This window comes from Nicotiana sylvestris, chromosome 7 (genome assembly GCF_000393655.2).
Source record: "Nicotiana sylvestris chromosome 7, ASM39365v2, whole genome shotgun sequence".
Classification (NCBI taxonomy): domain Eukaryota; kingdom Viridiplantae; phylum Streptophyta; class Magnoliopsida; order Solanales; family Solanaceae; genus Nicotiana; species Nicotiana sylvestris.
The window spans coordinates 146,184,971-146,205,095 of NC_091063.1; positions in this window are offsets into that span (position 1 = coordinate 146,184,971).

Sequence of the window (20,125 nt, forward strand, 5' to 3'; positions counted from 1 at the left end):
ATCATAAAGAAAAAATACTACCCAACCGTTGGAAAATATTGGGTAGTCATTTAGAAATCATTTGCATATCAAAGGACCTTCCATTAGAAATATATCATATTAACATCGATAGCATTACATTCCATTAACGGGGACACAATCTTGGTTTCCTTAATCAAATCATTTACATTCTCATATCAAAATCAGCTACCTTTTCAATTCAAAATCATATCATTCTCTTGTTACGTTAACAGAATAGAATTACGACCAAAGTTAAGTGCCACACTACTAAAGTAAACTTTTCACACCATATTCCCTGTGGGATTCGACCCCAACCTTGTTGGGTTATTATATTTGACATCGACCGCCTTACACTATTTAATTAAAGTGTAATTTGAGCGTATCAACTTCCAACCATGCTTTGTTTTGGTTACTATTCTACTTTTAACATCAATGAAGAATGAAAATAAGCTAAGTATGATATTTTTGTAAGGGTTTTATCAATTGGTAAAAAGGTACTAGGGAAGTGACTTACACCTAGGTGAGTATCTAACCGGGTCTAAAACTTAGGGCAAACTTGTTGTAATTAGGATTATGATATAACCATTGTACATAATTACTCTCTATATACCTCTTGGTAGTTTGAGTGATTTTGCCCTAATTGGATTTCTCAAGCCCAATTGGGTGTTTAAACAGTGCAAGCAAAATTGGCTCAAGTCGGGTATTACTATCTCTAGGTTTAACCCTTTAATTGGGGCTATCAATCTCTTAAATGCACCCCAATTCCTTGTTATCCTGAATTTCCTAGTCTTAGTCTCTCTTTCTCAAGATGAGCCTAAGTCAAAAAGGCACAAATCAGTGTTTGCAACTACTAATTCAACAATTAAAGCATGAATCAAGCTAAATATCATTAACCCATAAACAGCTAAGCCCTAAAATTGAAGACCCATTAAATACCCATACTAGGGTTGGCTCACAACCCTAGCTAATGGGTTTAGCTACTCATAATCAAAGAAGAAATCAAAGATGGAGATGAAATATAAGCCATAAAAAGTAATTAAAAGAGTAAAATCTAAGATTAATTGCTAAAGATGTTCTAAAATTACTCTAAAAAGCAAAAAGCGGTTATTCACGTGCTCCACAAAACAACAGATACCCTAAAAATCTGAAAAAGAACTATTTATACACAGTTAAATTTTTTGGACAAAATTGCCCCTACGTAGATTCCGTTGACAGCGGAAAAAAGGTCACCTCAGCGCTAGGATTTCCGCGGCCGCGCAAAAGCAAGCGTAGACTGCGATTCTTCTCTTCTGAGCTTGATCTGAACTTGAGTCCGCTGGGAGCGAAAAATCACTCGCCTCAGTGCTCCTTCAACCGTGGCCACGAAATATGTTCGCGGACCGCGCCTTTCAATTTGATCTCCCAACTATAATCCTATGAATCTTAATTCCGCTGAGGGCGAGAACTGGACCGCGACCGCGTCAGATAATACTGCTGTCGTGCAATTTCACCGCAAGCAGTGGGGAATGTTAAACTCAAAAATAACTCTCTGAACCTTACTATCACTGAGCTCGTATTTAAGACCTCCTCAACAGTGGACCCTCCGCGTCCGCTTCTATTTCTTCGCTATCAGCGCCTTTGACTCAGCTTTGAACTTGTGCAGGTTTCACTTCTTTATGAGCTGGTTATGACTTTCTTATCTCTTTTTGACCAAACACTATAAACAAGTACAATAAGTTAGCTTTCGGAAATACTTGTACACACTTTTAATCCAAAACCTAAGCAAAAAAGAGCATAAAATATGTTAGAATCCCTAGTTATCAACTCCCCCAAACTTAAGCTTTTGCTTGTCCTCAAGAAATCAAAGTAATTCCCGCCTCCTCAAGATAAAAGAAAGGAAAATTTCAACTGTCCTAAAGTAACCTCATCAAGAATCAATTGGGACTAACAATTACCCTCAACCCAAATACATTATTAACAATACACAACCTTTTTAGGTCCATGGCTTTAGTGCGACACAAAAGCATCAAGAGTTGACTCAACTCATCAAAGAAACTCTTTCTACTACATTGGTCATTGTGGAACCCAAACTCATACTCCTCGACTCTCCATATGCAAACCTCACTTTTGATTATAGCATTCAGAACGAGGATTGTGGAAAACACACTTATCTCTCTCAAAGGAAGGTCACAAGTCCGGCTCTAAGTACCATAAGCTTGCCCCTTATGTGAGTCACCACTAATGTAAGCTCATTCAAATCAATATCATATAGGGCTTTTACGGGAATGTAATGGAGGTTTTTGGTTCAAGGTAGGATATATTGGTCTGTGAAGGTTTAATCTTTCCTTAAGCACTTCATTTTCTTCATTTTGGCTCACATTTTCTTGACTTTTTGAGTCATTTACTTCTTCCTTAGGAGGCTAGAGAGACACACTGTCACTCTTTCTTGTTCATGTAAATTCTTTTTCTCCTTTCTAGTCTTTCCATGCCTTTCATATTTGTTTTTATTGAATCCCTTCATTTCTTCTACATTGTTCACTTTCTTTTTGACTTTTTGGATTTTTTTTTCCTTTTTTCCTTCCCTTTTCTTCTTTTTATACCTTTTATCACTTTTTCATTGCTCATCTCTTACCCCAAACTTATACTTTTACCAATTTTTGCTAAGGAAAGATCGAGTTCCAAGAGAGGATCATTTTAGAACGGTTAAAGGCTTGTATCATGATTTTTGAAAGAACTAGGGTTATGGCCCAATGGGGTTGACTAGGGATATCATTTTTTGTGGGATATGGATGTTTTCAAGTCTCAATTTGGATCAAGAAGATCCTATAATCACTTCTCAAGTCGAGCTACACTTAGAATTTTGCCTAGACAAACATTCAGGGCAAGTTCTAGATTTATTGGCACAGGACATGGACTTGCAAATCAATACCTCACCACACAAGCTAAAGGATTGCTAAAGAGATAGAGTCGAGGGCCCACAACAACCTTAGCTATGATTTGACCAACACAAATGGTCCCTAAAAACCACTCGATGATTGTTTAGTCAAAACAAGAGTCTAAAGGTCACAACTATCACCATCTTTTACACATCAATTTGTTTTTAACCATAAGGTCAAAGGTAAATGTGTTAGGCCTAACTGAAGCTTTGCCAGAGGCATTATTGTTCACTAGCTACTATTTACACAAAAATGAAAAGAAAACAGACTCAAACCCTTAAGAAGGTTGTCATGCTATCCATCATCGGGAAGAGCCAGCCGGTTCATACAAACTCCACCTTTGGAAAGAACCATGGAATTAAGAAAACCAAAGGCTTATTGATTACGAAAACTTGTAAAAATAAGAAGCTACGAACTGAAAAACAAGATACTAAATGAAATAAGAAGCTATGCTATTAAGGAAAATTGCAAAAGAAGTTATGAAGTAAAATATGGAAAGTAAACTGAATATGTACAATAGGGGATTGAGACGAATATACATAAGAGGTATACATGGAAAACTAACTTTCTATACATACCGAAATTGAAAAATAACGTAAGTGAAAAATAAATGGTAAAGTTATATACATACCAAAAGTGCAAAATAATCAATAAAGAAAAACCAGTATCATAATTACAATCCAACTATCAAATCATCAAAATAGGACCACCCCCTCAAATGAAAACTAGCATTACCCTCAATATTAAATAGCAAAAATAAGATAAAAAAAGGTTAGAGAGTAAAGAAAACTTCCTATGGGTCCTCTGTCTGCAGGGGGTCTTATGGATGGCTCCTTAGATCACCTCCCTCGGAGTCTTGTAGATGGCCCGAGGCACCTCCCTCAGGGTCCTCCAGCTCAATCTCCAAGTCATCAGCCCGGGGAATCAGTCTCCTCCTCCTAGGCTCTCTATTAGCCTCCTGCTCGGGTACCTGCTCTACCTGAGCTGCTGGCAGTGGATACTCTAATAATGGCTCTAATGGTATATCGCCAGCTGACTTCATCTTTTCCACCTCTTCTCTCAACAGCTTCACTGACTCCTTTGAGGCCCGAGTCTTTTTCAGCTTCTTCGCCTACTTGCTCAGCTCCTTAATTGATTTTCTATGAATTGCAAGAGCATCCATGATGAGCTTCTGGTTGTCCAGAAGCTCCTTGAGATATTACTCCACTGAAGCTGGCACCTGGGGCTGTGTGGAACTGACTGGGCTGCCACTGAGCTGGATAGTACAAACAGCTTTGATGTAGCTACCTGCATCCAGTTGTTGATGTTGGAGAGAGTCTAGTTCAACCTATGTATAGTCAAATGGTATGCTGACAAGGAGGAAACTGAGGAAGGCATGGAAGTAAATGGTCCGGGGGAGGATGTGGTATGGCAGTGGGAGGCTCAGAAGCATTGACCACCACTGCTGGCTCTTTAGACTGACCAGTAGAAGTAGTAGCTTTGCCCTTGGATTTGGGGTTGCCTGGATCCTGAAGGATGTACCATGAGAAGGGCCTCTTGGGTTTCACCTTGGTATCGAAGTCCTTTTTTTCAACCTCCTGATCCTCCAAATAGATGGTAAGGAAGTTAGGAAATGGGTAGGATCACTCATCCTTGTTGACCACTCTAGTGATCACCCTAGACATGATATTCCTGACATTGATCGGGTACCCCGCCATGATAGCCGCCACTATAATCGCCCGGGAAACCGACATGTCACTGTCAAGAGTAGTGGGGTCTAATATACTACACACAAATGTCTCCCAATCCTTTGCCTTGAAGTTCAGGGTGTTCCTATAGATAGGGACCCCCGCTTCCAACCAATCTAGAGTAGTATCTGGGAGAGCAATTATTGAGGCCAACCACGGGCGGGCCGCCTCATCCATAGCCACCTTATCTAAGTACAACGACTCATCTTCATCATTGAAACCAACATAGTCGTTCAGAGTCTTTCCATCAAACTTGAACTTCAGGTTTTGCACCTTAGTCACAAATGTGCCCTTGATGTGGGCGACTTTGGCACAAAATTCCTTGACTAGGTTCTCATTAGCATCCGACTGTCACACCTCCTTTTTTACTTACACCCCGTAAAGGGCATAAATATAAGGGAGTTTTTCCAATTAAAGGACAATTGAAACAAGATTAATTATTTACAATTCAGAGTCGCCACTTGGGATAATTTATGGTGTCCCAAGTGACCGATTTAAAATCCCGAATCGAGGAAATATTGAATCTATTTACGGCCTGCGAACACAGAAATCCGGGTTAGGAATTCTGTTAACCCGGGAGAAGGTGTTAGGCACTCCCGAGTTCCGTGGTTCTAGCATGGTCGCTCTAATCATACTTGGCTTATTAAAATTACTGATTTTAGATCCTATGTGCATTTACCCCTTTACCGCTTTTTAATTAAGAAAATTATCTCGAACTGGGTCACGCGTACGTGTACCCATTTGTTTGGCACGTCAAAAATAATGTCACGCGAACGTGTCCACAATTAGTGACCCTATATTGTTATTAAGAAAGTTTGGCCAAAGTTGCGCGAACGCATACTCTGATTTTATTTTTTAAGATCGCAATCATGTCAAGCGAACGTGTACACAATCACGATATGGAATTGAATGACACCCGGAACAAGTTAGGAATTTTGTGCATTAGAATAGCTTCTTACCGTTCAAGAACCATCGGCTTGAAGACCGATTCCTCTAGGTGTTTAAGGATTTATAAAAGCCCATCTTAACGCCCAATGAAATCACTATCCATGAAATCAAACTAGGTTGTGAAAGCAAGACCAATTGAGCCCAAGATATGAAACTTATTTTAAATTAAGATTCAAATCAACCTTACTAGTTATGAACCTGTATTTGATAATATCAGATACTTTAATCACTAAAAAATTGGGCTAGCGACGAGCCCACTTAATTCGATGCCTGGTCACGTGATCTACTTGACTTGAGTTTCTGGGCTCAAGGCCTAAGTGTTCGAGTCCATGCCCAGGGCTTTATTTGGGCCACCCATAACTTAGCCCAATTCATTTTACATGCGCGCACACGTTTACTACAGAAATCGGTGTTTGGGGTACAAGCTCAACCAAGCAATTGTATCACATGGTAATCCAAGGAAACATTAAGACCCCAAATCATGATGAACTATTTTTGAATCCACAACCAAAGAACATGATCAAATATCCTATACCAAATGACTACAACCCGATTTCCAAAGAAAGTTGAAATCCGATTGGGAAATGATTAAGAAGCCCATGATTTCATATGTTTTTAGAAACAGGCTTAAGCAACAGAACTATGATAAAGGCTAACCGGGGAATCACCACTACTAGAATAACCCAACTCAAACAAAATCCAACACAAGGAAATGATTCTTGTCTAAATTAAAACCTGCAGTATGGCAGTCCGAACACAAGTATTCTAGGTGGACTTCTGATCAAATCTAACATTAAAATAACAAGTTAAAATCCAAATATATTCTGAAAGTGCACTGTCCATATAGTACAGTTCAAATAATAAAAACCAAGGCAATAAGGGAAACACAGCTAGTATTTAAAGGATGGGGGACTGGCGTTCAGCCTAATTCTCATTCATCCACAGGTCCAAATTGATTACATAACTCCAACAAGAAATTCACACGTTAGTGAGATCCAAGAAGTACCTGGTTTCAGCAAAGTAACAAAGAAATCAGGCCCAAAATTAGGAAGGAACAACAGCAGTAAGTTAGCAGCAAAGGGAATCACACAATAGCTCTCAAGTCAAACTATGCTTCAGCTTTTGCAAACCACACACCTAGGGATTCCAAAACAGGTCTCTTATTTGGACAGCAGGATCGAGAATGAAAACAAATAGTCCACTAGTGCAGGAATTCTGATCTATTTTTAGATTGTTTTCAGCAATTTTAAACTAAGCAATGCAGGAATTTTTCTTTGGTATTTTTCAGAGTTCAGGATTCTAGGGATTTCTTAACTCTTGGATCTTCCTTGAAAGGCAAGAAAAGCTGCCTTTATAGGCAAGTTATTAGGGCAGACTTAGGTTGCACTTTGCCCCCTTTTGAATTTTTTTTTTGCTTAGGTGTCCCTAGCTTAAATTCCAGAAATTCATTTTAATCCCTACCCCAAGCTTCATGGAAGCTTCCCATTCAGTTACACTCAAGATTCCGTAGGCCAATTCCCTAGACTACCCCTCGAACCCTGATTATTTACTCTAGGAACCCAACCTAACAGAACCCTTGTTGATACTAGACAGACCGAATGGGCCATGGGTCAAGTTGGCCCAACTGTTCAACCCCAAATGAACCGGAATAGACCCAAAACCCAACCCTCAAGTTCAAAGATCTATTCGGCCCAACTAGCAGTTATCTGATTACTAAATAAAATAGAACAATTAAAACTTTAGCCTAAATGGTTTACTACTAAACTTAACCAAACTAACAATTTTAAAACTAAACTAACAAGACTCCAATTACTCATGCATAAATTAACAGACTCCGGAACAAATGAAGAATGATTCGAGAAGAGGAGAAGAAACAGAAAATTTAAAAACAAATGAAGGACAGAATTAACCAAAAGAAGAGAAGAAGAATACCTAAGAAAAGTTCAAAAAATGAAAAGGGGAGCCTGGGTCTTCAGATCCTCGGATTTTCCGTCCAAATCTGATGTTAATCGTGCACTCTTACGAAGAACACACGAATAAAATCGGATTCGGCATGAAATTTCGCCAAAACTTGACTTGGGATTTCTGGGGTTCGTTTCTGATCTAAGATTCGAGGAACTAGGGCAATATTCGAGGGTAATGGAGTATGGATTTGGAAAGAGGGGAGTGAGGAGGCTATAGTGTGTGATTTTTGTGGCGTTTGGAGGTGGCGCCGCCACCGGAGGCCGGGGATTTGGGGCGGCTAGCTAGGGTTTCGGGGGTGTTTCTGATGAGGGTGATGAACAGAAGGGGATTCTGAGGGGGGGGGATAGGGTTATTCGGACACTTAAATACACCTGGAGCTTCAGTTCTGAGCCGTTTGATCAAGGGGAGATCAACGGCTCAGATCAATACTTATCAAAACGACACCGTTTGGTTTGGGGGGGAAACCGGACCAGGTTAAGGTGGTTTGGGCCGGGTATTGGGGCAATTTGGACGGGTTTCAGGGGTGTAGGGGTTTGGGCTTGGAGATAAATCAATTAATTTTGGCCCAAATTTCCTTTCCTTTATTTTAATTTCCAATTTTCTAATTTCTTCTAAATTAAAATAAACCTAAATTAATTTCTAATCAAATTATCCTACCAAATTAAATTAAAATACTCTAAATAATAATTACCACAACTAATTAAATACCAAATTAAAGAAAAACCACCAAAATTCGAAATTAAAATTAAAAAGTGCAAAATAGACTATTTTTTTTTTCATTTTTTATAAAACATTAAATTACTAATTAATTCAAGACTGCAAAATTAGATCCTAAATGCAAATGCAGTGTATTTTTGTATTTTAATGAATTAAATAAAATAAACATGCACAGACAAATGCAAACAATTATCAGAAAATGCCACAAAATCCACAAAAATTGCAAATAATGAAAAGAAGTTATCTTGTTTTGAATACTCCATGGGAAGCATTTTTGAAAGATTTGACCGCACCCTGCTTTCGAGGTTGTCAACATATCCTTGGCTAAAATGGAATCAGGTTAGTGTAGTTCGGGAATGTCTGCTAGTTGGGACTATCATGGAGCTGTGATTTCATTGTTATTGTTGCTGCTACTGCTTACTGAACCCCCTTATTACCCCATGTCAAAAATAAAAGAAGATAGACTAGACTATGATCTATGAGTTTACAAGAGATCCTATCTATACTTCAAACTTGCTTCTTGCAGTTCTTGCTGCCTTGTTGACTTGTATTCTCCCGATGACATCCATTTGCTGCCGCCTTGAATTGTAAGCTGAGATGTTTCCCCTTCTTCAGGTGGGTGTCTGACTGCTGAACTTGATATGTATTCCCATGCTCTCCACGTGGGCTCCTGACTTCAAAACGTGAATGTATTTCCATGCTATCCAGGCGGGCTCCTGACTTCGAAATGGGAATGTACTCCCATGTTATCCAGGCGGGCTCCTGACTTCAGCAAAATAGACAAAACAAGGAAACTTTTCTACCCCAGTTTGGGTATATGGGCCCATGTGTAAGTGTAAAACAAATCACATTACCGAATATCAATAAGAATTTTGAAAACCAAAACTTGAATTGTACTCCCTTGTTTTCCAGGCGGGCTCCTGACTGCTAAACTTGAAAGTATTCCCTGCTTTCCAGGCGGGCTCCTGACTGCTGCATTTGAAAGTATTCCCTGCTCTCCAGGCGGGCTCCTGACTTCTAACTTGAAATGTATTCCCTGCTCTTCAGGCGGGTTCCTGACTTCCACATAGATAAAACAAAGAATTTGAAAGCTAAAACTTGAATTGTACTCCCTTGTTCTTTAGGAGGGCTCCTGACTGCTAAACTTGAAAGTATTCCCTGCTTTCCAGGCGGGCTCCTGACTGCTGCATTTGAAAGTATTCCCTACTCTCCAGGCGGGCTCCTGACTTTTAACTTGAAATGTATTCTCTGCTCTTCAGGCGGGCTCCTGACTTCCACATAGATAAAACAAAGAATTTGAAAGCTAAAACTTGAATTGTACTCCCTTGTTCTCCAGGTCGGTTCCTGACTGCTAAACTTGAAAGTATTCCCTGCTTTCCAGGCGGGCTCCTGACTACTGCATTTGAAAGTATTCCCTGCTCTCCAGGTGAGCTCCTGACTTCTAACTTGAAATGTATTCCCTGCTCTTCAGGCGGGCTCCTGACTGCTGACTTGAAATGTATTCCCTACTCTTCAGGCGGGCTCCTAACTTCAACAAAATAGACAAAACAAAGAATATTTCTTGCCCCGGTTTGGTTGCTGGGCACAGGTGTGAGTGTAAAACTACATCATGTTATCAAATATTACTAAGAATTTGGAAGCTGGGTTCCATTATCTAGGAGGGTCCTGAAAACTCCTAGTTAAACGACAATTAAAAATTTAAGTTATATCTTCTAAAGTGTGACTTCTACTAAATCTTGTTATCTAATAGGGTCTTTAAACTACTCCCCATTATCCAGGAGGGTCTTGAAAATCAAAAGTCAAGTTTTATCTTAAGAGTGACAACTTTTATGGCTAAATTATACTACCCTACAACACAATTTACGCTAAATGCTGCTATCTAATCAAAATTTTAAAGCTAAGTCCCATTATCCAAGAGGGTCCTGAAAACTCCTAATTGAATCCTATCTCGAACATGTAAACTTCTAAGCTAACTTATATTCTTTTGGGATACATTTATGCTAGATTATGCTATTTCTGAACTTTAAACTAGGTCCCATTTTCCAGGAGGGTCCTCAAAGTCAAAAATCAAACCTGTTTGGTGACTACCTTTCTCCACGGGGAGTTTCTCCGAAACAAACAAATTTTCTGCCCCTGTTTCAATCAAAGAAAACTTTGTCAGTTTAAAGTGGTGGTTAGCTGATGGCATTCTTGCTGCAGATCTTTCCACTGCATTGTTTTGTTCTGAATGGCTTTCCCGAACTGGCCCTGAAACGCTTTGACTTTCTGACTGACTTTCAAATCCCATGACCTTTGACGAACCGAGTATTTTATACCCATGTTGTTGTTTCACCTATGACCCCTTCGCCTGAATCTTTGCATCTCTCATGACATTACCAAATCATTCCACCGGTGAAACTTCCGATGATTCCTTGTACCCCACCTTACATCATGCTATCTTTAGTATGCTCTGACCACGTTGTGATTTGCAATTTTGGGAGTTGGTAGTGAGCTTTGAAAGACTTTTCCACTTACTTGGGACGAGACTGGCATTAAAACATCTTATACAAATAAACCCAAAAGAAAATGAAATGCAATGACTTTGCGGGTTGAGGACAAGAAGAATCCAAAACCAGATGACTGCTACAAAGGGAAAAAAGAAAAAAAACTTATCTGAGTGGAATAGCTGGTACCGAGGATCATGACATGCATTTCGGATTAATCGGCCCAATCTGTCCGACCAATCAACTTTCAGTTGTCGTACTTTATTGCCTCAGATTTCCATGACCTGATTACTTTACCCAAACCTTGATCTTGTTCATCCTGCGGTGCCTTGAAACAGTTTTCCACCAACAGACCTTTCTCGCTTGTTGACTTTTCAACTCACTTTCGCCCCAAGGTGCCTGTGAGGGTTTTAACCAATAAGACTCTCTCATTTTAATTTCTCTCAACTCCCGTCGCCTTACGGTGCCTGTGGAGGTTTTCACCAATAAGACTCTCATTTTATTTCTCTCAACTCCTGTCGCCTTACGGTGACTGTGAAGGTTTTCACCAATAAGACTCTCTCATTTTATTTCTCTCGCTCGAACCAGAGTGCTACCCCTGACATGAATTACCTTTACCTGCTCGATTTGGCATTTTTCAAAGACTGATCAGAAGGTCTTTCTTTGGACCGTAATGTGGGCTTTTGAACAGGGTTAGAAAGAAAGGACATGAAATGCTCAAAACAATTCAAATGGGTAAAAATTACAACTTTCGAAATCAGATTTCTCACAACAACCACGACTTCTGCCCCAGTTTCTTACTTGGGGGCCTTTGGATGTTTATTTTGATAAGACCGAACCGTGAGGCTGCCTGCGTATTCTTAAAAGGAATCAGGTCGAACGTAGTTCATGTCATAGAAATTACTTTGTTGTTGTGATTTTTCTTTTCTCTTTCTTCATCTCTTTTTTTTCTTTTTCTTTTGCTTTTCTCTTTTTTTTCTTTTTATTGTTTTTCTTCTTCTTTCTCTTTTCCTCTTTCTTTTTCTTATTTTTTTTATTCTTTTCTTTCTCTTTCCTTTCTTTGTCCTTTTCTTTTCTTCCTTTTCTTATCTTTCACACTTGTGTTTCTGATATTCACTACTGATTCGAAAGAGGGGTAAGAAAGAAAATAAATAAGGCTCAAAAGGGCTGACGAGGGATAAAGTGTTTAGATAGCAGAACAAAATGTCTTCGTCATTTCAATCTTCAAAATAAGCCAAATACAAACAAGTACAATCAAACAAAGAAATCATACATAGTATTTCTTGACTACATCGAAATTGATAGCTATCTCTACACATTTTCCTTCTACATCTGTCAAATATAACGCGCCATTGGAAAACACTCTAGTTACGAGAAGTGGCCCCTACCAGTTTGGGGCAAACTTTCCTTTTGCTTCAGCCTGATGAGGCAAGATACGTCTCAACACTAACTGACCCACTTCGAACTTCTATGGACGTACCTTCTTGTTATATGCTCCCTCCATTCTTTGTTGGTACAACTGGTCGTGACACACCGCTTCCAATCTCTTTTCATCAATCAGACTTAGTTGCTCCAAGCGGGTTTTGACCCATTCAGCGTCATCAATTTCTGCCTCAACGACAATCTGAAGGGATGGGATTTCAATTTCTGCGGGTATTACCGCCTTCGTGCCATACACCAACAAATAAGGAGTGGCCCCTACTAAAGTGCGAACAGTAGTGCGATAACCCAACAATGCGAAAGGTAACTTTTCATGCCTTTGTCTGGACCCTTCCACTATTTTCTGAAGTATCTTCTTCATGTTTTTATTGGCTGCCTCGACTGCTCCATTCGCCTTAGGGCGGTACGGGGTGGAATTATGATGTATAATCTTAAACTGCTGACATGTCTCCATCATCAGGTGACTGTTGAGATTAGCGCCATTGTCCATGATGATTACCTTCGGAATCCCAAAACGACAGATAATATTTGAATGCACAAATTCGACCACTGCTTTCTTAGTTACAGATTTAAAACTTTTCGCTTCAACCCACTTGGTGAAATAATAAATGGCCACCAGAATAAATTTGTGTTTGTTTGATGCTACTGGCTCGATTGGTCCAATGACATCCATGCCCCAAGCAACAAAGGGCTATGGTGCCGACATCGTATGCAATTCGGATGGTGAGGAATGAATCAAATCTCCGTGCACCTAGCACTAATGACACTTGCACACAAAACTGATCCAATCTCGCTCCACAGTGTGCCAGTAATAACCTGCTCGGAGAATCTTCTTTGCCAGAACGTACCCGCTCATATGCAGTCCACAAACTCCGGAGTCTACCTCAGTCTTGATAGCTGTGGCCTGTCTGGCATCTATGCATCTTAGCAATCCAAGATCTGGAATTCTTTTGTATAACACCCCTCCACTAAAGAAAAATCCACTTGCCAGTCGTCAAATTGTTCTTTTCTAATCACTCGTGGCTTGTACCAGGTATACCCTCATCCTGATGTATTCTTTGATATCATGGAACCATGGTTCCCCATCAAGTTCTTCTTCTACCATATTACAGTAAGCGTGCTGATCACGGACCTGAATCTGCAAAGGGTCCACATAAGCCTTATTTGGATGATGTAACATTGACGCCAAAATAGCCAAAGCATCGACAACTTCATTATGGATCCTTGGGATATGCCTGAATTCTATTGACTGAAACCGCTGGCAAAGATCATGCAAACATTGCCTGTATGGTATGAGTTTCAAATCCCGTGTTTCCCATTCTCCCTGAATCTGGTGTACCAGCAGGTCCGAGTCACCCAAGACCAAGACTTCCTGGACACCCATATCCACAGCCGTCCTCAAACCTAAAATGCATGCTTCGTATTCTGCCATGTTGTTATTACAGTAGAACCTAAGCTGAGCCGTAACAAGGTAGTGATACCCTGTTTCAGAGACAAGTACCGCTCCTATCCCAACGCCTTTCATGTTAGCAGCCCCATCAAATAAAAGTTTTCATCCTGGCCTTTCAATATGTTCCAACCCCTCAATGTGCATTACCTCTTCAACAGGGAAGTATGTCTTCAAAGGTTCGTATTCTTCATCCACAAGATTCTCAGCCAAGTGGTCGGCCAATGCTTGTGCTTTCATCGCGATCCGAGTCACGTAGACAATGTCAAATTCTGTGAGCAAGATCTGCCACTTTGCGAGCCTTCCCGTGGGCATAGGCTTCTGAAAGATATACTTCAATGGATCCAAGTGAGATATGAGGTAAGTAGTATAAGAGGACAAATAATGTTTCAACTTCTGGGCTACCCAAGTTAAAGCGCAACATGTCCTCTCAAGCTGAGTGTACTTAACCTCGTAAGATGTGAACTTCTTGCTGAGATAATATATGACCTACTCCTTCATACTGGTGATGTCATGTTGACCCAATATATAGCCGAATGAATTGTCCAAAACTGTCAAATATAGAATCAAAGGTCGCCCTGGTTCTGGCGGGACCAACACGGGTGGACTTGACAAGTACCCCTTTATCTTATCGAAGGCTTCCTGACATTCATCTGTCCACTTGACCGCAGCATCTTTCTTTAACAGTTTGAAGATTGGCTCACAGGTTGTCGTGAGCTGAGCAATAAACCGATTGATGTAATTTAATCTTCCCAACAGACTCATCACCTCGGTCTTATTCTTCGGAAGTGGAAATTCTTGGATGGCCTTGATTTTTGATGGGTCTAGTTCAATACCTCGGTGGCTGACCACAAACCCTAACAACTTTCCAGACGGCACCCTAAAAGTACACTTCGCAGGATTGAGTTTGAGATTGTACCTACAAAGCCTTTGGAAGAACTTCCTCAGATCCCTAACATGGTCAGACTGCTTTCTAGACTTCACGATCACATCGTCCACGTACACCTCGATTTCCTGGTGTATCATATCATGGAATATTGTTGTCATTGCCCTCATGTAGGTTTCCCAGCATTCTTCAAGCCAAATGGCATGACCCGATAGCAGTACGTTCCCCACGGCGTGATGAATGCCGTCTTTTCTGCATCTTCCTCGTCCATTAAGATCTGATGATAAACCGCGTAACAATCCACAAAAGAACCAATCTCATGTTTGGCGCAATTATCAATCAAGATATGGATGTTTGGCAATGGGAAATTTTCTTTTGGGCTCGCCTTGTTGAGATCCCGATAGTCAACACACACCCTGGTCTTGCCATCATTCTTCGGCACAGGCACAACATTGGCTAACCAGGTGGGATACCGGGTGACCCGAATGACTTTGGCATTGAACTGCTTGGCGATCTCTTCTTTGATCTTTACACTCATATCCGTTTTGAACTTTCTCAGCTTCTGTTTGACAAGAGGGAATGCTGGGTCAGTGGGCAACTTGTGAACCACTAAATCAGTGCTTAGACACGACATGTCGTCATAGGACCATGCAAAAACATCTTTGTATTCGAACAATGCTTTACTTATCTCCTCCTTGAGTTGAGGTTCCGGATGGACACTTATTTTAGTTTCACGGACATTATCTTGGTCCCCTAGATTAATTGCTTCTGTATCGTTCAAATTTTGTTTGGGCTTTTCCTCAAAATGACTTAGTTCCTTACTAATTTCTTCATAGGCCTCATCATCATCAAATTCCAACTCATCATCACACTCAATTTCTTGTATTATTATTTCAAAGTTAGATTGGCTTTTAAAACTAGGCCGAAGATTCCTCATGCATGTCATGTCATTGATATTAGCATAAAAAGAACTGTACAAAAGAAGAAAACAAAAATAAAATTAGAAGAAATGAATGAAAGGAACAATTGCATTTCATTAAATTTAAAGATAACAGGGTTTTAACACATCCAACTGGATGGAACATAATATCTGAATTACAGACCCTAGAATAATCCAGACAACTAAAAGAAAATCAAAACCCATGACCAAGACTCCCTCCGGGTAGGAAGAGGAGTAGCTTCCCAGTTGTTGACTTTTGCACGTGGTCCCACGAATTGCACATCTGCCTTGCTAGACCCTTCCCCAGCCTCAACCATGTTAACCTCGGCGAATAACCTTTCGAACCCGTTCTCCAAGTCTCCATCGGCACCAATCAGTGATCCAGGAACCTTTGACACCAGTTGCTTTCTGATACCCAGCCTGACGAATTATCTGGACAGACGCGAGATTGGCTTTGGCAATACCCATGCTTTCTGTTTCATTTTTCTAGCTCTTCTCACGTCTGCAACTGTGTGCTTGAACCCCAGACCAAATGTATCCAAGTTCTTTGGAAGAGAAACTGGCTGCACAATACCTTGCAGAGATGCACCCAAACCCTTGCCCGGTACGAAATCAATTTTCAACATTTCAACAGCTACCATGACTGATGTCGCAGCCATCATTAGAGTTGGAAAGCACTTCCCTTCCGGAATTTTCTCTACCAATACTGTGTCGAAAACCTGATAAACCCATGGTCCCTTGTCGTCGTCAACCTCTATAAACGGAACAATGGCATCATTGGGTACACACAAATTGTCTTCGCCGTGTACAACAATTTCCTGTCGATCCCATTCAAACTTGACTATTTGATGCAGAGTAGATGGGACTGCTTTGGAAGCATGGATCCAGGGTTGTCCCAACAGCAGATTGTACAAAACGGCCACATCAAGCACCTAGAATTCCATAGTAAATTTAACTGGCCATATTGTGAGCTCAAGCACTATGTCCCCGACTGAATCTTTCCCTTCACCGTCGAATCCCCGAACGCAAATACTGTTCTTGTTAATTCTTTCATCCTCCACTTTCAGCTTGTCAGAAAAAGTGACTCTGTTTACCTCAAATATCTTGCTAGCTATCTTTTCCAAGTGGTTTACTGAGATTTTGTCAGGAACGTGGACTTCGTTCAGGATCTTCATCAAAGCACGACGGTGTTCGTCTGAATGGATCAATAATGACAAGAGAGAGATCTGAGCTAGTGTCTTCCTTAATTGCTCCACAATGGAATAGTCTTGCACTTTCATCTTTCTCAGGAATTCTTCTGCTTCTTCCTCAGTCACCGCTTTCTTCATCAATACTGGATTATCTTTTGAGGTCTTAGCTTTTATCAACTCTTCGGGGGAAAAGCATCTCCCCGATCGAGTCAAACCATGAGTCTCACACACTTCTTCTTTAACCTCTTTCCCTTTGTAAGTCACGGTCACTCGTTCATAATTCCATGGGACTGCCTTGTTGTTGACTATCAGTAATTGAGTTATCGGTTTGATAATGACAGGATCTATGGGGCACCCTTCACAATTACCATAGGCTTGTTCGTCACTCCTGGCACAACCGCTTTTTCTCTTTCATGTTTTCCTGCAACGTCACTGGAGGACCCCTTCTTGACCCCCACAGATGGTGCATTATTTGCCCTGTTCAACTTGATCACAAACTTCTCACTTGTTGACTTTTCAAATGGCCTAGCTTCACTAGCCCGAATCATCATGACGGTTTGCGAAGGCTTCTTAGGCTCCCCTCCCTTATGCATTATCTCAATAATATTTGTTTCATGATGGGCTGGCAAGGGATTCTGATTGATATCGGACACCTCCGGAGCTTGGACCTCAATCCGATTGGTGTCAATGAGTTCTTGAATGGCTGTTTTCAATTTCCAGCATTTCTCTGTGTCATGTCCCGAGGCCCCTGGACAATACTCACAACTCACCAAGAGGTCAAGATTTCTGGGAGGGGGATTTGACAATTTAGCCTCGATCGGATTCAACATACCCAACTGTCTCAGTCTATGGAATAGACTAGCATATGATTCTCCAAATAGAGTAAAAGTCTTTTGCTTCTGCAACATCTTATTCTTAAAGGCTTGGATGGGTAGAAAACCCATTCCAGGAGGATTTCTGTAGGCTTTTGGGGGTGGATGGTTATTTTGTGGAGCTTGGTATGGGTATTGTGGAGCTGGCGCACGCCATTGCGAGTGAGCAGGAGGTTGAGTATAGGTTTGTGCGTGATGGACATAAAAATGGGGATCTGGCGGTGGGTAATAGTGTTGTGGTGGGTTATATGGAGTGTGGGGGTAAGTTTGGGGATAGTGTCACAGCTGGTTGTAGTAACGGGGAAGGTTCCTGGATCCAACCCAAGCTCCCGACTCAATTGTCGCAACATACTCCTTCTTCTTCCCGAGCACACCCTAGTACCGTTTTGAATGGCCTTAGTGGTCACTTTGATCGCTGAATAACTCATGATCTTGTTGGACTTGAGTCCCTATTCAACCATGCCTCCCATTTTTACGTCTTCATTAAAGGACTTACCTACTGCTGACACCAAATGACCGAAATAAGTGGGTTCCAAAGCATGCCAGAAATAATCAACCATCTCGCTTTCTTTCATCGGAGGGTCAACCCTTGCTGCTTGCTCTCTCTAACGGAATCTGTATTCCCTGAAGCTCTCACCGGGCTTCTTCTCAAGATTTGTCAACGACGGGCGGTCTGGGATAATTTCGAGGTTGTATTGAAAATGGCAGGCAAAGGCTTGGGCCAAATCGTCCCATATGTACCACCTGTTGTGTTCTTGTCTGGTATACCATTCTAAGGCCGATCCACTCAGACTTTGGCTGAAATATGCCATCAGCAATTCATCTCTTTCACCTGATCCTCTCATTTTGCTACAAAATCCTCTTAAGTGTGCTACTGGGTCACCATGCCCATCGTACAGATCAAACTTGGACATTTTGAACCCTGCTGGAAACTGAACATCTAGGAACAGACATAAATCCTTATTGGCCACACTCACTTGACCTCCCAGCCCCCTCATATCATGGAACGATTGTTCTAAGCTTTTGACCTTTCTGATCATCTCTTCATGCTAGGGATTTTTGGGCGGTTTCTCGGTCACTGCCGGGAGATCAACAGGAGGGGTGTAAGGATATGGTTCTAGAATTTTGAAGGTGGGTTTAGGGGGATAGTAATACTTGTCGTGAGTCTGGAACAGAGGTTCACTGGAAGATCGATGTAATGTAGCAGGTGGAGGTGCCACAAAAACAGGCGTAATTGGTGGGGAAGGGTATGGGACTTGTTTGGGTGGTGGAGCTTGAGAAGTATGAGAAGTGGCGCCATGGCATTGTTGGTAGAGGGGAAAGGCCGGAGATGAGTTCACAGTGGAAGGATCCGGAGGTTGGGCTGATGGTGGGATATAAGTAGGGTTGGCGGGATAAACCGGTGGTGGATGCCCCTTCGCCCAGGCTTGGTACATTTCAGCCATCTGTTGCTTCAGCTTATACATTTCTTCCCTCATTGCATTAACGTCCAATTCTTCCACTTCTTTCGATGGGTCAACAATACTTGTTTCCGGTTCCTGGTTGGCCATATTCAGCTTGTCTTTTGATCGGGTGTTGTACGAGTGAGTTGCCAGAATACCAATCAACTAACCACCTGCCTGGATTTAATGCATCAACAACAACTTTGTTAGCGATTAGGTTTTAACAGATTGGAAACCGCATATTGGGCATGAATGCACCTAAACAGTTAATGGTCTCTACTATGTATCTGATCGGTTGCATGCATTATCCCGGCCTTTTAATTGCAATCTTCCCCCTTTTCTTTCTTATCGTTTCCTTCCTTTCACTCTTGCCTCTGTTCTCTTCCTTGTTTTATTCTCTCTTGATTTCTTTTTTTTCTCTTTTCTTTCTTGTTTTTCCGCTCTTTTCTTTTCTCTATTCTCTTGCTTTTCCACTCTTTTCTTTTCTTTACTCTCTTGTTTTTCCGCTCTTTCTTTCTCTCATTTATTTGGTCACGGTCAAATGCTATGGATATTTCCTACGTATCATGGCCCCGCATGAATCAGACCAACCGTAGTTCTTGGGGATAAGTGTGAAATAAAGTAAAAAACATTTTGGGATTTTCAGTTTTCATATATATAAAAAACACTATTACAAAGACTGAAACTAACAGACTCGAAAGAAAGTGACAGACTCTGATGAAAGAACGAGATACAGACTCAAAAAACAAACAACCCACATACTTTGATAACAGAAATACAGACTCCAAAACAACTGGCAAACTTTAACGGAAAGAAAATACAGACTTAAGAAATCATGAATACATTAGTGCCTCAATTGTCCCCGGGACCCGCGGGGCATCATTCGGCCTTGCTGCGGGCTGACTCGCTAAATCCCTGAAGGTAGTAGAGATCTTCCACTACCCGGCGAACAATAATTATCATAGTAGCGAAGAACATAGATCTAGTCATATCCTCACAGCTACTACACTTCATTGCGATATAGTTGGCGACCCTTTTGACTCACTCTCTTATGACGCCCTTCTCTTGCAACAAACGCCCTTCGGTTCTGGATTCCAAAGTTCGTTCGGCTACCTGGTTCTGCTCTTGGAGTTGTTGCAAGTCTCTTTCTAGC